Source organism: Bidens hawaiensis, unplaced genomic scaffold, assembly GCF_021521415.1.
Source record: "Bidens hawaiensis isolate Kalapana, Puna unplaced genomic scaffold, B.hawaiensis_p1.1 tig00028912_1, whole genome shotgun sequence".
NCBI lineage: Eukaryota > Viridiplantae > Streptophyta > Magnoliopsida > Asterales > Asteraceae > Bidens > Bidens hawaiensis.
The window spans coordinates 69,623-81,200 of record NW_027494750.1 but is presented as its reverse complement, the minus strand read 5'-3'; the positions used below and the strand labels follow the sequence as shown (position 1 = coordinate 81,200).

The following is an 11,578-nucleotide window of genomic DNA, read 5'->3' as shown; positions in this document are numbered from 1 at the left end:
TGCAGATGCCTCGCATCAAGGGTTGGGTTGCGTGTTTATGCAACGAAGGAAGGTTATAGCATATGCGTCCAGACAGTTGAAGGTTCATGAGAGTACTTATCCGACGCATGATTTAGAGCTAGCAACAGTAGTGCATGCCTTAAAGATATGAAGGCATTACCTGTATGGTACTAAGTGTACTATCTACACGGATCATAAGAGTTTAAAGTACTTCTTCGAGCAGAAAGAGCTAAATATGAGGCAGAGGAGATGGTTAGAATTGATAAAGGATTACGACTGCGATATTAAGTACTACCCTGGTAAAGCTAACGTGGTCGCTGATGCGCTAATCCGTAAGAATGAGGAAGTCATTGCAACAGTAAGGTCATATCAGCTAATTATGAACTCAAGCTTATTTGAAGAAATCATCAAGGTGCAGTCAGAAGTGATGGTGGATAAAGGACTAGTGAAGAAGGAAAAGATTTTCGGTCAGCAAGACGAGTTGATGGAAAACAAGCATGGTGTTAAGACTAGGTTTGACCGTATGGGATTCCCCGCCATGGAAATCTCAGAGGTCGAATCTTAGATAAAGTTCATAAGTCAAGGTATTCGATTCATCCAGGAACTACGAAGATGTACCAAGATTTGGAAAGAGACTATTGGTGGCCAGGAATGAAGAATGACGTGGTGGATTATGTCAGTAAGTGCTTAACCTGTTTAAAAGTCAAGGCAGAGCATCAGAAGCCTTATGGGAAGATGCAACCTTTGGATATACCAGAATGGAAATGGGAACACATCACCATGGATTTCATAACTAAGCTACCTCATACAGCTAAGCATCATGATACCATCTGGGTGGTTGTGGACCGTTTGACCAAGAGTGCTCACTTTCTTCCTATACGAGAGGCTATCTCGTCAGAGACATTAGCAAACTTGTTCATTAAAGAGGTTGTATCTAAGCATGGAGTACCGTTATCGATCGTGTCTGATAGAGACACTAGGTTTACTTCGAGATTCTGGAAGAAGTTCCATGAAGCTATGGGAACAAGATTGAACATCAGTATGGCGTATCATCCTCAAACAGATGGACAGTCCGAAAGGACGATACAAACCCTTGAGGATATGATACGTGCTTGTGTTTTAGACTTTGGAGGAAGTTGGGATGACCATCTACATCTAGCAGAGTTCTCCTATAACAACAGTTACCATTCAAGTATTGGTATGCCACCATACGAGATGTTATATGGAAGACGTTTTAGAACTCCGGTATGTTGGGGAGAGATTGGTCAGAAAGAGATGGGAAGTTTGGAAGTCATGCAAGAAACATCTTCAAAGTTCGATCAAATCAAAGCGAGAATGAAAGCCGCTCAAGACAGGCAGAATTCGTATGCTGATAAGCAGCGACGGCCGATTGAGTTTAACGTTGGTGACAATGTGATGCTCAAGGTCTCGCCTTGAAAAGGAATTATTCGTTTTAGGAAGAGAGGAAAGTTGAGTCCGAGGTACATTGGACCGTTTAAGATTATGGATCGTGTAGGTGAAGTGGCCTACAAGCTGGAATTGCCTGAAGAGCTAGAAGGAATTCACTCAACCTTCCATGTTTCTCACCTAAGGAAATGCCAAGCTGATGACACGTCCCATGTGTCATTAATGGACATTGAAGTTGATGAATAGTTGAACTATGTTGAACAACCGATCGAGATAGTCGATCGCAAGGAGAAGCAACTTCGTCGCAAGGTTATACCTTTAGTGAAAGTGATATGGAAGCATCGCAAGGGTTCAGATGCTACTTGGGAAGCTGAGGGTGAGATGCGCAAGTTTTACCCGAATTTGTTTATGTAAAAGTTAGGTTTCGGGGACAAAACCTCTTTAAGGAGGGAAGACTTGTAACATCTTACTTTTGATTATAATAAAATAAATTTCGTCTATTTTATAGTGGGTCATTATCGGTTTAGATAAATAGAATATGAGTTGGGGGCTAGTGTTAGGTAAATGGATATGGGTTATGGACTTGGGTTATGAAAGAAAGAAGGAAAGACCATGGGCTTAAGCCCATGATCCATAATATATAAACCATAATCACCACTAAATTCCTCATTTTACACATATCCCTTACACCACCCAAAACACACACTTAAGATCTCTCTCTAGTTCCTCCCTTCTCTCTAGCCGAAACCAAGAAGGAAACCGAGCACCGACCCGAGGTAATACTAGTATGATATTGTATGAGATTAAACCCGCTAGATATAGTCACGAAATGACGAGCCGACACCGTTAAACCGTTTAAGTCACGAGATCCGGATTGAATCGGGTATAAACCAAACCTATGATGAGCTTAGGGGTCACCCTAGCTCAGATCTGGATCGAACGGGACTAAAAACGATGAAAAACGGTGTAAAATGGGGTAAACCGCGTTTTTCGGCCACCGCCCGGTTTTCCGGCACGGAGGCGCCGGAAAGGCGGCGCATATATTTAAGGATGTCAGGGAATGTTCCTGACATTCTCTGACAAACCCTAACCCTAATTCGTTACGGGAGAATAACGAATGAGCTTCAAGTCGTTATGTGGTTCGTTATGGAAGAACCCTCGATTCGTTAGGCCAGTTCGTTAAGGAAGAATAACGAACTCGTTGAGCAATTCGCTGTGATTGCCAGTTCGCCATGAAAGACCACTTCGCTATAAAGTCAATTCGTTAAGATGGTCCATAAGTGGTGATTCGTTATGATATAAAGAATCAGAACTCCATTCGTTATAGAATTCTAATTCGTTAAAGAACTATATAACGAATCTGATAACTGGATAACGTACTAAGTTACAGGAATCGCAGAAATGGTCCCTGGACTTAGAAAAGAATGAATTAATTACAAAGAAGCCCTTGAACTTTTTAATTTAGCAAATTTAATAATAATTTAAAATCCTAATGGAAAATGTGTTACGACAGTTAATGGAAATAAATTTTTTCCAAGCTGACCTGGCAGCTCGACCCCGCTGCCAGGGGCGCGGCCCCCGGAAACCCGTCCGTTGAGGGTTATAATTAAACTAGAAACACGATATGGGTAGTTATAGTTAATTGATGCATGTAAATTATTATACATTTAGCCGTGCCCAACTGAAGAAAGGAATAACTATTAACGGTGAACGTAACCGACTTCAGGTGGGTTTCTAGCCCCATTCCTTGTTATGTTTTCGAGGTTGTGTGTATACTCGATGTGATTAGTTAATACACTTATCCTAAGTGATAAGTGTATGCCATATATGTATTATGTGAAAGGTATGAATGCTTTCTTGTCGGTACAAGAACGATCTTCGGATATTGCATGTACTGCCAGGTAACGGTTGATGTTATTTGTATGTTGTAAGATGACGAATGAATGATGTATGTATGTGCGAAACTTATGATTTTGTATATATAAAGTATGTTATGGAGGTATGGAAGAAAGGGTACCGGACCCTAATAACATCCGAGGATGGAGGGTGACCGGACCCTAATAATATCCGAGGATGGAGGGTACCGGACCCTAATAATTGTTGGGTTTTAACAAGATTATCAAAGTGATAAAATCCCTATTTTACCAAAAACGCAGCGGATATAAAAGTTTTAAATCTTGTTAATATGATATGTATAAAACCAATTTTAAACATGCAAAACCCAAACCCGGATCCAAATACGAATTACACACTATCAAATACATACATGTTACTATAAGTCCATGCATGTTACTACTACCTTTCAATATGACAAAACCGGGTGAAAGAGATGATGATTGAAAGGTAAGAACTTGAATATGGAAGCTCCTCAAGCTAGCATACCCCAAGCTTCAACAACACAACACTTCTAGCTAGGATTTGCACTTGAAATTTTCTTCTTCTTTTCTTATGTTGGATGAAAATACCCAAGAGAGGAAGAGAGAAAAGTTTATTTGGAAATTATGTGTGTTATGAAAGAATGAAAGAGAAAGACTTGGTTTTATTTAAAGGCATCTTCCTCTCCACCAATAATAACCATTGCATGTCTCCACTCAAAACATATAATAATATTACATTTGAAAGAGTATTATTCCTTTTCCTTTTTTTTTATAAAGTTATATATATATATATATATATATATATATATATATTTATAAGTTTATAACTTATAACTTATAAAGCTTATTGTATGTTAAGATACATGCTTGGTTATTATTATTCACATATTGTTATTCAACCAACTTAAATAACACTATGTAATGTTCTCTCATAAAACATAAATCATCCATATGATTTGTTTATTACACAAGTACATTTTATTAGAAACCTCTTTCCAAATAACTCAAGTGTTAATATTCATTTGTTATGATCATATCATATGTAAACGAATATTATCGGTGTTTGTCTAGCTTGTTATTGGGTATGACCCGACTTGGATCATAACGTACTAGCCACATCAATTATAATATGTCTCTTGGGCAGACCAAGTCCAACAATAATATCCGAGGATGAAGGATGACCGGACCCTAATAATATCCGAGGTATGTAGGGCGAATGCTCTTTATAATGTAAGGTTAGTTATGTATGTGTATGAAAGATTGATGGAAAAGTTAAGTATGTAATACGTACGTTTGAGCACGTATATGTGTATGTAAAGTAAGTTATGTGATTAACTAGAACTCACTCAGTGTAGCTGACTTTTAGTATGCACGCAGGCAAATTGGTTGAGGCAGCTCGCGTGATTGAAGACACATGGCATGGAATCGAAGATACTGGCATCTCGAAGAAATGTTGTGATGTTTTAAAGACTATGTTTTGTTTTAAATTACTATGAATGTTTTATAAGATAAGACTTGAAGGTTATATAAGATATTATGGCTGAAGTTTTATATTCCGCGTAAAGTTTTAATTAACTCTGATTTGTAGAACTGTGTTTATGAGTAAATCCAACACCAAATGTAGGGCTACCGGTAACGGGGCCTTACAGGTTCGTGAACAGCCCTAACGGTATACATATAGATTATAATTATAGCATTCAATTTCAATAATTTAATGCTAAACACCAATATATATGTAATATGTATTCTCCATGTTTGCAATATTTATACAAAACGTTTGAAGAAAATTTATTTTAAAATTTTATTCTTGCAAACATGCAACTTTAATTTTAACATTTCCTTATTTTTTTTTATTCACCATTAATGTTAATAAATGAATCGATTAGGATTACATATAATAAAAACAAACTTAAATTCATATATTGAAATAACTTAAAAGGCAAGGACTAAATATTGAAATAAGTGAAAAAAATGTGAAAAGAGCTATGAGATTAAAAAATAACAAAAGTAGTTAGTTTTTTATTAGAATAGATAGATACATTAAACAATTATTGGATTTTATAAATTCTCTAATTTTGTAAACATTTTCCTAAAGTTTAATTGTTTGCTTTAAAATTTAAATTACTATTTACTACTTTTAGCGGCTTCTTTCTACTTCTCTACCGTGACGCCACGTGTCAACAGTGTCCGATCACCGACGTACCACCACATTAATCTCAAATCTCCTCGATCATTGTCAGCACAAATAACATCTAGTGTTTCTTCATTTTCATTCTCAACATCTTCTCAAAACCAGTCCGGGATTAATGGCGTTACAATGGGTTGTTCTCCGCTACGCGGCTGCAGCCGAAACCGTCATGGTCCTCTTACAAACCGTTCCCGGTCTTGGCCCCCTTCGAAAGAGCTTGGCCGCTGTTGTCCGTAACATCCTCAAACCGTTTCTGTCGATCGTCCCGCTGTGCCTGTTCCTGTCCTTAGATATCTACTGGAAATACGAGAATCGGCCCACGTGCAACTCGGTTGATGCGTGTACCCCGACCGAACGCCTGCGCCACCAGAAGTCCATGATGAGGAGCCAGCGTAACATGTTGTTGATTGTTGCGGCTTTGGTGTTAATTGGATGTTGTATTCGGTGACTCACATGGTTGTTAAGATCGATCAGCTGAATAGCCGGGTGGAGAAGGAGGAGCAGAAGTTAAAGAATCGGGATTGACGTCTAGATATATTCTATATGGGGTAGTTAAGGTTTTACGAATATGGTAAATATTGGATAATAGTAATTAGGAACATGTTTTGTTAACTTATATTTGGGACAGTTGTGTTTGTTTTTTCTTCGTATGTTTGTGTTTCTTAGCCTAAAATGGTTTTCTAAATGAAGCCGATCCGATTGATGCTTAATTAATTTGTAGTTCTCTATGCACATAATATATATATATTTTTTGTGCGGAAAATTTTAGTAGTTTAAAGCAATGTTAGTAAAACTCGCAAGGCGGCCCCTAGGCGGCCGACACCCTTGTAGGGAGTACTCGGGGAGTACTCGGCTTGTACTCGGACATGATAAGTTTACTAATATTATAACAAAAATAGGTGAATATCAATATAAATAAAAGAAATGCATTTTTAAATAATAAAATAGTCTACAAAATACTAATCATTAATTAAAAAAATGATATTTATTCTTTAATATTATTGAAAAACGAATTACGTTTTATTGTTTTGAGTCAAAATCGGTCCAAGTTCATCAATAAGATGTGGTTCTGGCTGATGTTGACCACATTTGACTGATTCTTATAGCGGATTTACAGAAACTCGCATCGGCGACATACCTTGTAGCAAGTACTAGGAGAGTACTCAACCTTGAAATCCTACTTTTACAACATTGGTTTAAAGGGTGTGTACTCGATAATATGTACCTTATTCCACGTACACCACATCTAACAAACCCCCCAAGCCTAAGGTTACATGTACACCACATCTAACACCCCCCATCTAACAAACCCCCCAAGCCTAAGGTTACGTGTAGTGGAGGGATTGTAAAATGGGATAACTTGCGACCTTGCGTAATGTGGCTGTTACGTGTAGTGGAGGGATTGTAAAATGGGACAACTTGCGACCTTGCGTAATGTGGACAGTCAGTAAAATGTTGGTTTTTGTTTTAAGGGTGTAATGATGTTGTAGCCTCATATATGTATATGTGTGTGTATATATATCACACTATTATAATAATATAACATAAACAAAAACAGGCGACAAGTCTCATCCCCCCCCTTGCCCAACTTTTCACCCCGGAAGCGGTGTTCATGCCCCGTCTCATCGCCACCCCCCCCCCCCCCCCCGCATTTTGTCACCCCGGGAGCGGCGTCCGCGTCCCTTGTTGCTGTAAGGCCCCGTTCCGGTGCCTCGCTTTAACGTCGGATTTACTCATAGACACAGTTCTTACAAATCAGAGTTAATAAACTTTTCGCGGAATATAAAACTTTAACCGTTTATTACAAAACATTTAATCTTTCCTTTAAAACGCCATTCATTCCATGCCATGTGCCATCCTCATGCCATCTCGATAAACTTATATACATGCGTGCATACTAAAAGTCAGCTACGTTGAGTGAGTTCTAGTTAATTAGGCGACATACAATACATACACATATCTTACATACATACATATCTTAGCCTTGTATAAATATCCATAAGAGGACGTCACATAATATCTGTTAAAAGAACTATTACTATTACCCTACTATTTATATTATCCATAGAAGGACACTATATATATATATATATATATATATATATATATATATATATATATATTCTTCATAGAAGGAACATCCTATATGCTTCCATATAAGGCACTATGCTTTCCATTAAAGGAACACTATGCTTTCCATCAAAGGAACACGGGGATTTCCATTAAAGGAACACTACACTTTCCATTTAAGGAACACTCTATATATATTATCCATAAAGGGAACTCTATATAAGTTATCATTTAATATCCATGTAAGGAGACAATCATCGCTATTCTTGGCAATACATGCAACATCCGAAGATCGTTCACGTATCGACAAGTAATCATCCCTGCATTACGTACAATATCCATATCTTTATTTATAACCTAACGGTACATGCAATATCCGAAGATCGTTCACGTACCGACAAGCAATCAATCGTAGCTAACACATATATCATACATGGCATACACTTACCATTTAAGTTAAGTGTATTAACTGTCACATCGAGTATGCACACAGCTCTGAAAACATAACAAGGAAGTGGGGCTAGAAACTCACCTGACTCGGTGTTACTTCTTCCGTTAATGGGTACTCATTTCTTTGGCGGTGCACGGCTAGCTGTATAACAATTATGCGTATTGATTACTATCACTTTTCATATCGTGTTTCTAGTTAAATTATTATTTAATTTGCCCACTTGTTTGCTATAACGAATTAAGCCTTATCTTTTTATCTTAATTCGTTATTCTGATTCACTACCATATCATACTCTGATTCGTCCCCTAATTCGTTATCTGAACTTAGCGAATTGGTGAGTAACGAATTGCCTAATTCGTTATCGCGATCTGATTCGTTATCATGACTCGGTTCGTTATTATGACCTGGTTCGTTTTCTTATCATGGCGAACGGGCATATAACGAATGAGAGGTGCTAATTCGTTATGAATACACGCGAATATCTCCCATTCGTTATGACTATAACGAATTACCAATGATTCGTTCAATCCTAACGAATCCACATCAGTCTTATCCGAATCTTTGACCTCAAGAGTCAAAGTCAAAATCAATAAGAACAAGCAGTCAACTCGCACCAAATCTGCAATAAACCTTCTTTTCTCAACGAAACAACACGATTTTGGTATCATTGGATTCGTCTAATCAGTGCCTACAAACCCTAACCGTTTATTCGTCCAAATCATCGTGTTTATAGGGTGCGATTTAGACATATAACTACGGGTTTTTCATTCTAACAATCAACCTATCAAATTGTAATCGATTTCAGTAAGTTTAGCTTTGTTGGATTCGTTTTTACCATACTAACACAGATCTACGATTTCCCAAACCAAACCGAACCTATATGAACGATTTCTAAATATAAACGTACCTTAAACGAGTCGTTCTACGAACACGAGCTGGTTTTGATGTTGTTTAGGTTTGACACGATGATCTAGCACCAACAAGCTCGGGTTTTCAACTTTGAATCTAGGCTCGGGTTGAAGGATGGTGTGTGTGTTTCTCAAGGTGTAGGCTATGGTATAGTGATAGATAATAATGGAAAAGATTAGGGTTTAAGGGGCATTTATACTCCTTTACGCCCATAGGTCTAAGGCCCATCTTTCCTTTTTGGTCCATAATTAATTCCATCTACTTAGCCTAATTGAACCATCTTATTATTACGTTATCAGTTCTCTACCAATTCTAGTAAACTTTTCCATCGTAACGAATAATACATTAAATATTATTTTTGGAAATTTCGGGATGTTACAGTTGCCCCACTACGGGTAGCCTAATAATTGCATGTATTAAAAAATAAGTTACAAGATATCCAACTATGATTCATAGGTCTGGACTCAAATTTGCTTCCTGCTTACAACACTCTGACAATAGCTTTACAACGTCATGATGATACCGTAGAAAATACAATAACAATATCATGATGATACCGTAGAAAATACAATAACAACATCATGACAATATCATAGAAAATACCATAGAAATAGTCATCAACTCACTACTTCCTTTCATTTTCAAATAAATTAATAATATATATAATTATTAAAACTAGTATCATAAAAATAGTCATCAATTCACAATTTTCTTACATTTTCAAATAAAACAATAAATTTTATATAGCTAAAATTCAATTAAAACTAGAAATACCATAGAAATAATCATCAATTCACTACGTCCTTCCATTTTTAAATAAACTTATACGTAGTAAAATTTATATAGCTAAAATTAAATTAAAACTAGTGTTTGTACCCATTAACCATAAAATACAAACTGCAAGTTGTAATACGATCGGTTACTAGTACAAATACAAATCCGAACAGAATGAGAAAAGCTAATGTGGTTACCAATACAAATACAAATTGAAACAAAAGCTAACGCCCAAAATGTTTGTTCCCAAAACATTTGAAACTTTATATAGCAAACAAAATTGTATAAAAAACACTCTCCAAATCTAAATTTACTTGAGACAAAATTATGATATGAAAGCGCATGAAATTTTCAACCTGCTTACAATTTGCATTCCGTGACCTCAAAACACTTTCAACCCGTATGCTCGTTGTTCCTTATATAAAACTGAATCCGAAATTATATCAGATCCCTTATAATTCACAAAACTTGCAACAAAAAAGTTGCTACATCCCTATCAACAAATCAAACTTAAACTGCAGGTTTTACTAATTGTAAGTGAAACTGTGAATATGCACTTCTAAATCAGATCAAGTCTTGGGATTTCAAATTAATTTTACATGATAAAAAAACGCATTTTTGTATGATTTTATTTTCTAAACAAAAGCCCATTCTAACATGTTTGACGAAAAGTAACCTTCATCGTCATTTATTCCACACAAAAACTTGCATATCCCCCCTATAGAGTCACAAACATATTATATTTAGTGATCCGTTTTTTTTTATTATAACCATCATCCTACCTTCTTATACAATGAGTTGCAGCTCGATAGTCATAAAAGGTAACTCATTATTGTTCACTCGTCAAATACAAATCCATTAAGCCCATTTGTTTCCTTACAAATCAAATAAACAGAAGCATTCTAGAAGAAAATCATAACTTTATTTTGACCAACTTCAGACACATAATCAAGCAAGTGTCACACATCTATTTTATCGAGCAGTTGGTATGCATTTCTTAAAACAACGTTGACATTTATTCAATTCAGAGCCATTATAACTAGTTTAATCAACTATCATCAATTCATCACTAAATTGTAGCATTCATAGTTAATTTTTCATTTGCAATGGAAAATCCAAAATAGTTTAGTACCTGCAAGGCGGACTTGGGGAATGATGCAGCGGGCGATTCAAGTGTTGTGGATATGTTGGGTTGGGATTGTAGCATCGATTCGGTCTTCCGGAACACCCAATCCTGATCCAAACTAAGTTATGTTCTAGCCAACCCCGAGCCTTTCTACCTACATCTGTCTCTGATATTCAGACGAATATCACCCCTTACATCGAAAACCTCTACAATTATTTTAAAGAGTCACTTAGCACGAACCCACTTGGGTTCCTTCATCATCCATCCTGATTCTCGTATTTATCTTTTGTCCCATTCTCCTGTTAAAATACAGAGAATACACATGTAACTTAAAAACATGAACAAAACAAACCCTTAAACATCACCAAATTCGTGTGATTAATACCTCTTCAAAAAGAAATGTAATAAGCTACCTTGGAAATCCATTTGTGAGACCAATGCTAAAACATTAAAAATAAAAAGATAAGAAATGCTTAGACTAAATTACTAAACTTTTTTTCTCCCTGTTACTGGTCGGGCTTTTCATCATCTTGTCTTCGTCTTTCCATGCGGCAATGACTATGGCGCCACAGCTCTCAAGAGTTTACTAGCAGATGTAGAAAAATTCACCGGCGGCGGAGGCAACACCCGCATACCACAATATAAAGTATGTCAGGTTGGCTGCCTAGTCAAAACGAATTCAGATGAGACTTGGTTATGGACGAAACAATATAAAGTGAAAATAAGTTCAGGACAAAACATATAGTTTTAAAAATGAATGAATTTACTTCTAGTAA

The 11,578-nt window shown here is 36.5% G+C and overlaps 1 pseudogene; it reads left to right on the top strand.

Annotated features, from left to right (window-relative positions):
* Window positions 1–5,558: 5,558 nt before the first annotated feature.
* On the top strand, window positions 5,559–6,031 carry LOC143577913 (uncharacterized; annotated as a pseudogene).
* Window positions 6,032–11,578: the final 5,547 nt, after the last annotated feature.